Genomic DNA, 12,260 nt, shown 5'->3' on the forward strand with positions numbered 1-12,260 from the left:
AAAATAAGAAATGCAATCGTTGGAAAACGTGGTTGAAGTTACCCGTGCTCAGCGCTATTTAGGTACAAAAAACAATATTTGAGGTCCAAATGACGGTGTGTGCAGACGCAGGGTTGAGGTTGCGATGACCACTGTGCCAGGTTTGTGTGATTTAGGATTACGATTTTACTTTATGATTGGTTTATCCCGAGTTAACCTTCCTTTTTTTTGATCAAAAAATTTTTCGTCTCAGAATTGATTCGTATGACTCTTTCCCGACCAATTGGACCCCAAGGAACTCAGAAAACGCAGCAAAAGGAGCGTGGGATCAACGGGAGAGAAGATACGAGGAAAAAAGCACCTGCTGAAAAATGTCGAAAATTCAGGTTTTCGTTTGTTGGCTGTAACTTTCGATGCGTTGATCGCAGCGTATTAGGACTGCGCCCAATCGATTTCTCTCGCAAAATTACGTCGGAATAGTGCCACAATTAATTTATTCCAGCACTTTTGAAAATCGCGAAAATTTTCGCCAAAAATACAAAGGGGTTAACCTTCCTTTTTTTTTGACCAAAAAATTTTTCGTCTCAGAATTGATTCGTATGACTCTTTCCCGACCAATTGGACCCCAAGGAACTCAGAAAACGCAGCAAAAGGAGCGTGGGATCAACGGGAGAGAAGATACGAGGAAAAAAGCACCTGCTGAAAAATGTCGAAAATTCAGGTTTTCGTTTGTTGGCTGTAACTTTCGATGCGTTGATCGCAGCGTATTGGGACTGCGCCCAATCGATTTCTCTCGCAAAATTACGTCGGAATAGTGCCACAATTAATTTATTCCAGCACTTTTGAAAATCGCGAAAATTTTCGCCAAAAATACAAAGGGGTTAACCTTCCTTTTTTTTTGACCAAAAAATTTTTCGTCTCAGAATTGATTCGTATGACTCTTTCCCGACCAATTGGACCCCAAGGAACTCAGAAAACGCAGCAAAAGGAGCGTGGGATCAACTAGAGAGAAGATACGAGGAAAGAAGCACCTGCTGAAAAATGTCGAAAATTCAGGTTTTCGTTTTTTGGCTGTAACTTTCGATGCGTTGATCGCAGCGTATTGGGACTGCGCCCAATCGATTTCTCTCGCAAAATTACGTCGGAATAGTGCCACAATTAATTTATTCCAGCACTTTTGAAAATCGCGAAAATTTTCGCCAAAAATACAAAGGGGTTAACCTTCCTTTTTTTTTGACCAAAAAACTTTTCGTCTCAGAATTGATTCGTATGACTCTTTCCCGACCAATTGGACCCCAAGGAACTCAGAAAACGCAGGAAAAGGAGCGTGGGATCAACGGGAGAGAAGATACGAGGAAAAAAGCACCTGCTGAAAAATGTCGAAAATTCAGGTTTTCGTTTTTTGGCTGTAACTTTCGATGCGTTGATCGCAGCGTATTGGGACTGCGCCCAATCGATTTCTCTCGCAAAATTACGTCGGAATAGTGCCACAATTAATTTATTCCAGCACTTTTGAAAATCGCGAAAATTTTCGCCAAAAATACAAAGGGGTTAACCTTCCTTTTTTTTTGACCAAAAAATTTTTCGTCTCAGAATTGATTCGTATGACTCTTTCCCGACCAATTGGACCCCAAGGAACTCAGAAAACGCAGCAAAAGGAGCGTGGGATCAACTGGAGAGAAGATACGAGGAAAAAAGCACCTGCTGAAAAATGTCGAAAATTCAGGTTTTCGTTTTTTGGCTGTAACTTTCGATGCGTTGATCGCAGCGTATCGGGACTGCGCCCAATCGATTTCTCTCGCAAAATTACGTCGGAATAGTGCCACAATTAATTTATTCCAGCACTTTTGAAAATCGCGAAAATTTTCGCCAAAAATACAAAGGGGTTGACCTTCCTTTTTTTTTGACCAGAAAATTTTTCGTCTCAGAATTAATTCGTATGACTCTTTCCCGACCAATTGGACCCCAAGGAACTCAGAAAACGCAGCAAAAGGAGCGTGGGATCAACGGGACAGAAGATACGAGGAAAAAAGCACCTGCTGAAAAATGTCGAAAATTCAGGTTTTCGTTTTTTGGCTGTAACTTTCGATGCGTTGATCGCAGCGTATTGGGACTGCGCCCAATCGATTTCTCTCGCAAAATTACGTCGGAATAGTGCCACAATTAATTTATTCCAGCACTTTTGAAAATCGCGAAAATTTTCGCCAAAAATACAAAGGGGTTAACCTTCCTTTTTTTTTGACCAAAAAATTTTTCGTCTCAGAATTGATTCGTATGACTCTTTCCTGACCAATTGGACCCCAAGGAACTCAGAAAACGCAGCAAAAGGAGCGTGGGATCAACGGGAGAGAAGATACGAGGAAAAAAGCACCTGCTGAAAAATGTCGAAAATTCAGGTTTTCGTTTTTTGGCTGTAACTTTCGATGCGTTGATCGCAGCGTATTGGGACTGCGCCCAATCGATTTCTCTCGCAAAATTACGTCGGAATAGTGCCACAATTAATTTATTCCAGCACTTTTGAAAATCGCGAAAATTTTCGCCAAAAATACAAAGGGGTTAACCTTCCTTTTTTTTTGACCAAAAAATTTTTCGTCTCAGAATTGATTCGTATGACTCTTTCCCGACCAATTGGACCCCAAGGAACTCAGAAAACGCAGCAAAAGGAGCGTGGGATCAACGGGAGAGAAGATACGAGAAAAAAAGCACCTGCTGAAAAATGTCGAAAATTCAGGTTTTCGTTTTTTGGCTGTAACTTTCGATGCGTTGATCGCAGCGTATTGGGACTGCGCCCAATCGATTTCTCACGCAAAATTACGTCGGAATAGTGCCACAATTAATTTATTCCAGCACTTTTGAAAATCGCGAAAATTTTCGTCAAAAATACAAAGGGGTTAACCTTCCTTTTTTTTTGACCAGAAAATTTTTCGTCTCAGAATTGATTCGTATGACTCTTTCCCGACCAATTGGACCCCAAGGAACTCAGAAGACGCAGCAAAAGGAGCGTGGGATCAACGGGAGAGAAGATACGAGGAAAAAAGCACCTGCTTCAAAATGTCGAAAATTCAGGTTTTCGTTTTTTGGCTGTAACTTTCGATGCGTTGATCGCAGCGTATTGGGACTGCGCCCAATCGATTTCTCTCGCAAAATTACGTCGGAATAGTGCCACAATTAATTTATTCCAGCACTTTTGAAAATTGCGAAAATTTTCGCCAAAAATACAAAGGGGTTAACCTTCCTTTTTTTTTGACCAAAAAATTTTTCGTCCCAGAATTGATTCGTATGACTCTTTCCCGACCAATTGGACCCCAAGGAACTCAGAAAACGCAGCAAAAGGAGCGTGGGATCAACGGGAGAGAAGATACGAGGAAAAAAGCACCTGCTGAAAAATGTCGAAAATTCAGGTTTTCGTTTTTTGGCTGTAACTTTCGATGCGTTGATCGCAGCGTATTGGGTCTGCGCCCAATCGATCTCTCTCGCAAAATTACGTCGGAATAGTGACACAATTAATTTATTCCAGCACTTTTGAAAATCGCGAAAATTTCCGCCAAAAATACAAAGGGGTTAACCTTCCTTTTTTTTTGACCAAAAAATTTTTCGTCTCAGAATTGATTCGTATGACTCTTTCCCGACCAATTGGACCCCAAGGAACTCAGAAAACGCAGCAAATGGAGCGTGGGATCAACGGGAGAGAAGATACGAGGAAAAAAGCACCTGCTGAAAAATGTCGAAAATTCAGGTTTTCGTTTTTTGGCTGTAACTTTCGATGCGTTGATCGCAGCGTATTGGGACTGCGCCCAATCGATTTCTCTCGCAAAATTACGTCAGAATAGTGCCACAATTAATTTATTCCAGCACTTTTGAAAATCGCGAAAATTTTCGCCGAAAATACAAAGGGGTTAACCTTCCTTTTTTTTTGACCAAAAAATTTTTCGTCTCAGAATTGATTCGTATGACTCTTTCACGACCAATTGGACCCTAAGGAACTCAGAAAACGCAGCAAAAGGAGCGTGGGATCAACTAGAGAGAAGATACGAGGAAAGAAGCACCTGCTGAAAAATGTCGAAAATTCAGGTTTCCGTTTTTTGGCTGTAACTTTCGATGCGTTGATCGCAGCGTATTGGGACTGCGCCCAATCGATTTCTCTCGCAAAATTACGTCGGAATAGTTCCACAATTAATTTATTCCAGCACTTTTGAAAATCGCGAAAATTTTCGCCAAAAATACAAAGGGGTTAACCTTCCTTTTTTTTTGACCAAAAAACTTTTCGTCTCAGAATTGATTCGTATGACTCTTTCCCGACCAATTGGACCCCAAGGAACTCAGAAAACGCAGCAAAAGGAGCGTGGGATCAACGGGAGAGAAGATACGAGGAAAAAAGCACCTGCTGAAAAATGTCGAAAATTCAGGTTTCCGTTTTTTGGCTGTAACTTTCGATGCGTTGATCGCAGCGTATTGGGACTGCGCCCAATCGATTTCTCTCGCAAAATTACGTCGGAATAGTGCCACAATTAATTTATTCCAGCACTTTCGGAAATCGCGAAAATTTTCGCCAAAAATACAAAGGGGTTAACCTTCCTTTTTTTTTGACCAAAAAATTTTTCGTTTCAGAATTGATTCGTATGACTCTTTCCCGACCAATCGGACCCCAAGGAACTCAGAAAACGCAGCAAAAGGAGCGTGGGATCAACTGGAGAGAAGATACGAGGAAAAAAGCACCTGCTGAAAAATGTCGAAAATTCGGGTTTTCGTTTTTTGGCTGTAACTTTCGATGCGTTGATCGCAGCGTATCGGGACTGCGCCCAATCGATTTCTCTCGCAAAATTACGTCGGAATAGTGCCACAATTAATTTATTCCAGCACTTTTGAAAATCGCGAAAATTTTCGCCAAAAATACAAAGGGGTTGACCTTCCTTTTTTTTTGACCAGAAAATTTTTCGTCTCAGAATTAATTCGTATGACTCTTTCCCGACCAATTGGACCCCAAGGAACTCAGAAAACGCAGCAAAAGGAGCGTGGGATCAACGGGACAGAAGATACGAGGAAAAAAGCACCTGCTGAAAAATGTCGAAAATTCAGGTTTTCGTTTTTTGGCTGTAACTTTCGATGCGTTGATCGCAGCGTATTGGGACTGCGCCCAATCGATTTCTCTCGCAAAATTACGTCGGAATAGTGCCACAATTAATTTATTCCAGCACTTTTGAAAATCGCGAAAATTTTCGCCAAAAATACAAAGGGGTTAACCTTCCTTTTTTTTTGACCAAAAAATTTTTCGTCTCAGAATTGATTCGTATGACTCTTTCCTGACCAATTGGACCCCAAGGAACTCAGAAAACGCAGCAAAAGGAGCGTGGGATCAACGGGAGAGAAGATACGAGGAAAAAAGCACCTGCTGAAAAATGTCGAAAATTCAGGTTTTCGTTTTTTGGCTGTAACTTTCGATGCGTTGATCGCAGCGTATTGGGACTGCGCCCAATCGATTTCTCTCGCAAAATTACGTCGGAATAGTGCCACAATTAATTTATTCCAGCACATTTGAAAATCGCGAAAATTTTCGCCAAAAATACAAAGGGGTTAACCTTCCTTTTTTTTTGACCAAAAAATTTTTCGTCTCAGAATTGATTCGTATGACTCTTTCCCGACCAATTGGACCCCAAGGAACTCAGAAAACGCAGCAAAAGGAGCGTGGGATCAACGGGAGAGAAGATACGAGAAAAAAAGCACCTGCTGAAAAATGTCGAAAATTCAGGTTTTCGTTTTTTGGCTGTAACTTTCGATGCGTTGATCGCAGCGTATTGGGACTGCGCCCAATCGATTTCTCTCGCAAAATTACGTCGGAATAGCGCCACAATTAATTTATTCCAGCACTTTTGAAAATTGCGAAAATTTTCGCCAAAAATACAAAGGGGTTAACCTTCCTTTTTTTCTGACCAAAAAATTTTTCGTCTCAGAATTGATTCGTATGACTCTTTCCCGACCAATTGGACCCCAAGGAACTCAGAAAACGCAGCAAAAGGAGCGTGGGATCAACGGGAGAGAAGATACGAGGAAAAAAGCGCCTGCTGAAAAATGTCGAAAATTCAGGTTTTCGTTTTTTGGCTGTAACTTTCGATGCGTTGATCGCAGCGTATTGGGACTGCGCCCAATCGATTTCTCTCGCAAAATTACGTCGAAATAGTGCCACAATTAATTTATTCCAGCACTTTCGGAAATCGCGAAAATTTTCGCCAAAAATACAAAGGGGTTAACCTTCCTTTTTTTTTTGACCAAAAAATTTTTCGTTTCAGAATTGATTCGTATGACTCTTTCCCGACCAATTGGACCCCAAGGAACTCAGAAAACGCAGCAAAAGGAGCGTGGGATCAACTGGAGAGAAGATACGAGGAAAAAAGCACCTGCTGAAAAATGTCGAAAATTCGGGTTTTCGTTTTTTGGCTGTAACTTTCGATGCGTTGATCGCAGCGTATCGGGACTGCGCCCAATCGATTTCTCTCGCAAAATTACGTCGGAATAGTGCCACAATTAATTTATTCCAGCACTTTTGAAAATCGCGAAAATTTTCGCCAAAAATACAAAGGGGTTGACCTTCCTTTTTTTTTGACCAGAAAATTTTTCGTCTCAGAATTAATTCGTATGACTCTTTCCCGACCAATTGGACCCCAAGGAACTCAGAAAACGCAGCAAAAGGAGCGTGGGATCAACGGGACAGAAGATACGAGGAAAAAAGCACCTGCTGAAAAATGTCGAAAATTCAGGTTTTCGTTTTTTGGCTGTAACTTTCGATGCGTTGATCGCAGCGTATTGGGACTGCGCCCAATCGATTTCTCTCGCAAAATTACGTCGGAATAGTGCCACAATTAATTTATTCCAGCACTTTTGAAAATCGCGAAAATTTTCGCCAAAAATACAAAGGGGTTAACCTTCCTTTTTTTTTGACCAAAAAATTTTTCGTCTCAGAATTGATTCGTATGACTCTTTCCTGACCAATTGGACCCCAAGGAACTCAGAAAACGCAGCAAAAGAAGCGTGGGATCAACGGGAGAGAAGATACGAGGAAAAAAGCACCTGCTGAAAAATGTCGAAAATTCAGGTTTTCGTTTTTTGGCTGTAACTTTCGATGCGTTGATCGCAGCGTATTGGGACTGCGCCCAATCGATTTCTCTCGCAAAATTACGTCGGAATAGTGCCACAATTAATTTATTCCAGCACTTTTGAAAATCGCGAAAATTTTCACCAAAAATACAAAGGGGTTAACCTTCCTTTTTTTTTGACCAAAAAATTTTTCGTCTCAGAATTGATTCGTATGACTCTTTCCCGACCAATTGGACCCCAAGGAACTCAGAAAACGCAGCAAAAGGAGCGTGGGATCAACGGGAGAGAAGATACGAGAAAAAAAGCACCTGCTGAAAAATGTCGAAAATTCAGGTTTTCGTTTTTTGGCTGTAACTTTCGATGCGTTGATCGCAGCGTATTGGGACTGCGCCCAATCGATTTCTCTCGCAAAATTACGTCGGAATAGTGCCACAATTAATTTATTCCAGCACTTTTGAAAATCGCGAAAATTTTCGCCAAAAATACAAAGGGGTTAACCTTCCTTTTTTTTTGACCAAAAAACTTTTCGTCTCAGAATTGATTCGTATGACTCTTTCCCGACCAATTGGACCCCAAGGAACTCAGAAAACGCAGGAAAAGGAGCGTGGGATCAACGGGAGAGAAGATACGAGGAAAAAAGCACCTGCTGAAAAATGTCGAAAATTCAGGTTTTCGTTTTTAGGCTGTAACTTTCGATGCGTTGATCGCAGCGTATTGGGACTGCGCCCAATCGATTTCTCTCGCAAAATTACGTCGGAATAGCGCCACAATTAATTTATTCCAGCACTTTTGAAAATTGCGAAAATTTTCGCCAAAAATACAAAGGGGTTAACCTTCCTTTTTTTCTGACCAAAAAATTTTTCGTCTCAGAATTGATTCGTATGACTCTTTCCCGACCAATTGGACCCCAAGGAACTCAGAAAACGCAGGAAAAGGAGCGTGGGATCAACGGGAGAGAAGATACGAGGAAAAAAGCACCTGCTGAAAAATGTCGAAAATTCAGGTTTTCGTTTTTAGGCTGTAACTTTCGATGCGTTGATCGCAGCGTATTGGGACTGCGCCCAATCGATTTCTCTCGCAAAATTACGTCGGAATAGCGCCACAATTAATTTATTCCAGCACTTTTGAAAATTGCGAAAATTTTCGCCAAAAATACAAAGGGGTTAACCTTCCTTTTTTTCTGACCAAAAAATTTTTCGTCTCAGAATTGATTCGTATGACTCTTTCCCGACCAATTGGACCCCAAGGAACTCAGAAAACGCAGCAAAAGGAGCGTGGGATCAACGGGAGAGAAGATACGAGGAAAAAAGCGCCTGCTGAAAAATGTCGAAAATTCAGGTTTTCGTTTTTTGGCTGTAACTTTCGATGCGTTGATCGCAGCGTATTGGGACTGCGCCCAATCGATTTCTCTCGCAAAATTACGTCGAAATAGTGCCACAATTAATTTATTCCAGCACTTTCGGAAATCGCGAAAATTTCCCCAAAAATACAAAGGGGTTAACCTTCCTTTTTTTTTGACCAAAAAATTTTTCGTTTCAGAATTGATTCGTATGACTCTTTCCCGACCAATTGGACCCCAAGGAACTCAGAAAACGCAGCAAAAGGAGCGTGGGATCAACTGGAGAGAAGATACGAGGAAAAAAGCACCTGCTGAAAAATGTCGAAAATTCAGGTTTTCGTTTTTTGGCTGTAACTTTCGATGCGTTGATCGCAGCGTATTGGGACTGCGCCCAATCGATTTCTCTCGCAAAATTACGTCGGAATAGTGCCACAATTAATTTATTCCAGCACTTTTGAAAATTGCGAAAATTTTCGCGAAAAATACAAAGGGGTTAACCTTCCTTTTTTTTTGACCAAAAAATTTTTCGTCTCAGAATTGATTCGTATGACTCTTTCCCGACCAATTGGACCCCAAGGAACTCAGAAAACGCAGCAAAAGGAGCGTGGGATCAACGGGTGAGAAGATACGAGGAAAAAAGCACCTGCTGAAAAATGTCGAAAATTCAGGTTTTCGTTTTTTGGCTGTAACTTTCGATGCGTTGATCGCAGCGTATTGGGACTGCGCCCAATCGATTTCTCTCGCAAAATTACGTCGGAATAGTGCCACAATTAATTTATTCCAGCACTTTTGAAAATCGCGAAAATTTTCGCCAAAAATACAAAGGGGTTAACCTTCCTTTTTTTTTGACCAAAAAATTTTTCGTCTCAGAATTGATTCGTATGACTCTTCCCCGACCAATTGGACCCCAAGGAACTCAGAAAACGCAGCAAAAGGAGCGTGGGATCAACGGGTGAGAAGATACGAGGAAAAAAGCACCTGCTGAAAAATGTCGAAAATTCAGGTTTTCGATTGTTGGCTGTAACTTTCGATGCGTTGATCGCAGCGTATTGGGACTGCGCCCAATCGATTTCTCTCGCAAAATTACGTCGGAATAGTGCCACAATTAATTCATTCCAGCACTTTTGAAAATCGCGAAAATTTTCGCCAAAAATACAAAGGGGTTAACCTTCCTTTTTTTTTGACCAGAAAATTTTTCGTCTCAGAATTGATTCGTATGACTCTTTCCCGACCAATTGGACCCCAAGGAGCTCGGAAAACGCAGCAAAAAGAGCGTGGGATCAACGGTAGAGAAGATGCGAGGAAAAAAGCACCTGCTGAAAAATGTCGAAAATTCAGGTTTTCGTTTTTTGGCTGTAACTTTCGATGCGTTGATCGCAGCGTATTGGGACTGCGCCCAATCGATTTCTCTCGCAAAATTACGTCGGAATAGTGCCACAATTAATTTATTCCAGCACTTTTGAAAATTGCGAAAATTTTCGCCAAAAATACAAAGGGGTTAACCTTCCTTTTTTTCTGACCAGAAAATTTTTCGTCTCAGAATTGATTCGTATGACTCTTTCCCGACCAATTGGACCCCAAGGAGCTCAGAAAACGCAGCAAAAAGAGCGTGGGATCAACGGTAGAGAAGATACGAGGAAAAAAGCACCTGCTGAAAAATGTCGAAAATTCAGGTTTTCGTTTTTTGGCTGTAACTTTCGATGCGTTGATCGCAGCGTATTGGGACTGCGCCCAATCGATTTCTCTCGCAAAATTACGTCGGAATAGTGCCACAATTAATTTATTCCAGCACTTTTGAAAATCGCGAAAATTTTCGCCAAAAATACAAAGGGGTTAACCTTCCTTTTTTTTTGACCAAAAAACTTTTCGTCTCAGAATTGATTCGTATGACTCTTTCCCGACCAATTGGACCCCAAGGAACTCAGAAAACGCAGGAAAAGGAGCGTGGGATCAACGGGAGAGAAGATACGAGGAAAAAAGCACCTGCTGAAAAATGTCGAAAATTCAGGTTTTCGTGTTTTGGCTGTAACTTTCGATGCGTTGATCGCAGCGTATTGGTACTGCGCCCAATCGATTTCTCTCGCAAAATTACGTCGGAATAGTGCCACAATTAATTTATTCCAGCACTTTTGAAAATTGCGAAAATTTTCGCCAAAAATGCAAAGGGGTTAACCTTCCTTTTTTTTTGACCAAAAAATTTTTCGTCTCAGAATTGATTCGTATGACTCTTTCCCGACCAATTGAACCCCAAGGAACTCAGAAAACGCAGCAAAAGGAGCGTGGGATCAACGGGAGAGAAGATACGAGGAAAAAAGCACCTGCTGAAAAATGTCGAAAATTCAGGTTTTCGTTTTTTGGCTGTAACTTTCGATGCGTTGATCGCAGCGTATTGGGACTGCGCCCAATCGATTTCTCTCGCAAAATTACGTCGGAATAGTGCCACAACTAATTTATCCCAGCACTTTTGAAAATCGCGAAAATTTTCGCCAAAAATACAAAGGGGTTAACCTTCCTTTTTTTTTGACCAAAAAATTTTTCGTCTCAGAATTGATTCGTATGACTCTTTCCCGACCAATTGGACCCCAAGGAACTCAGAAAACGCAGCAAAAGGAGCGTGGGATCAACGGGAGAGAAGATACGAGAAAAAAAGCACCTGCTGAAAAATGTCGAAAATTCAGGTTTTCGTTTTTTGGCTGTAACTTTCGATGCGTTGATCGCAGCGTATTGGGACTGCGCCCAATCGATTTCTCTCGCAAAATTACGTCGGAATAGTGCCACAATTAATTTATTCCAGCACTTTTGAAAATCGCGAAAATTTTCGCCAAAAATACAAAGGGGTTAACCTTCCTTTTTTTTTGACCAAAAAACTTTTCGTCTCAGAATTGATTCGTATGACTCTTTCCCGACCAATTGGACCCCAAGGAACTCAGAAAACGCAGGAAAAGGAGCGTGGGATCAACGGGAGAGAAGATACGAGGAAAAAAGCACCTGCTGAAAAATGTCGAAAATTCAGGTTTTCGTTTTTAGGCTGTAACTTTCGATGCGTTGATCGCAGCGTATTGGGACTGCGCCCAATCGATTTCTCTCGCAAAATTACGTCGGAATAGCGCCACAATTAATTTATTCCAGCACTTTTGAAAATTGCGAAAATTTTCGCCAAAAATACAAAGGGGTTAACCTTCCTTTTTTTCTGACCAAAAAATTTTTCGTCTCAGAATTGATTCGTATGACTCTTTCCCGACCAATTGGACCCCAAGGAACTCAGAAAACGCAGCAAAAGGAGCGTGGGATCAACGGGAGAGAAGATACGAGGAAAAAAGCGCCTGCTGAAAAATGTCGAAAATTCAGGTTTTCGTTTTTTGGCTGTAACTTTCGATGCGTTGATCGCAGCGTATTGGGACTGCGCCCAATCGATTTCTCTCGCAAAATTACGTCGGAATAGTGCCACAATTAATTTATTCCAGCACTTTCGGAAATCGCGAAAATTTTCGCCAAAAATACAAAGGGGTTAACCTTCCTTTTTTTTTGACCAAAAAATTTTTCGTTTCAGAATTGATTCGTATGACTCTTTCCCGACCAATTGGACCCCAAGGAACTCAGAAAACGCAGCAAAAGGAGCGTGGGATCAACTGGAGAGAAGATACGAGGAAAAAAGCACCTGCTGAAAAATGTCGAAAATTCGGGTTTTCGTTTTTTGGCTGTAACTTTCGATGCGTTGATCGCAGCGTATCGGGACTGCGCCCAATCGATTTCTCTCGCAAAATTACGTCGGAATAGTGCCACAATTAATTTATTCCAGCACTTTTGAAAATCGCGAAAATTTTCGCCAAAAATACAAAGGGGTTGACCTTCC

This window comes from Neodiprion lecontei, chromosome 1 (assembly GCF_021901455.1).
Source record: "Neodiprion lecontei isolate iyNeoLeco1 chromosome 1, iyNeoLeco1.1, whole genome shotgun sequence".
NCBI lineage: Eukaryota > Metazoa > Arthropoda > Insecta > Hymenoptera > Diprionidae > Neodiprion > Neodiprion lecontei.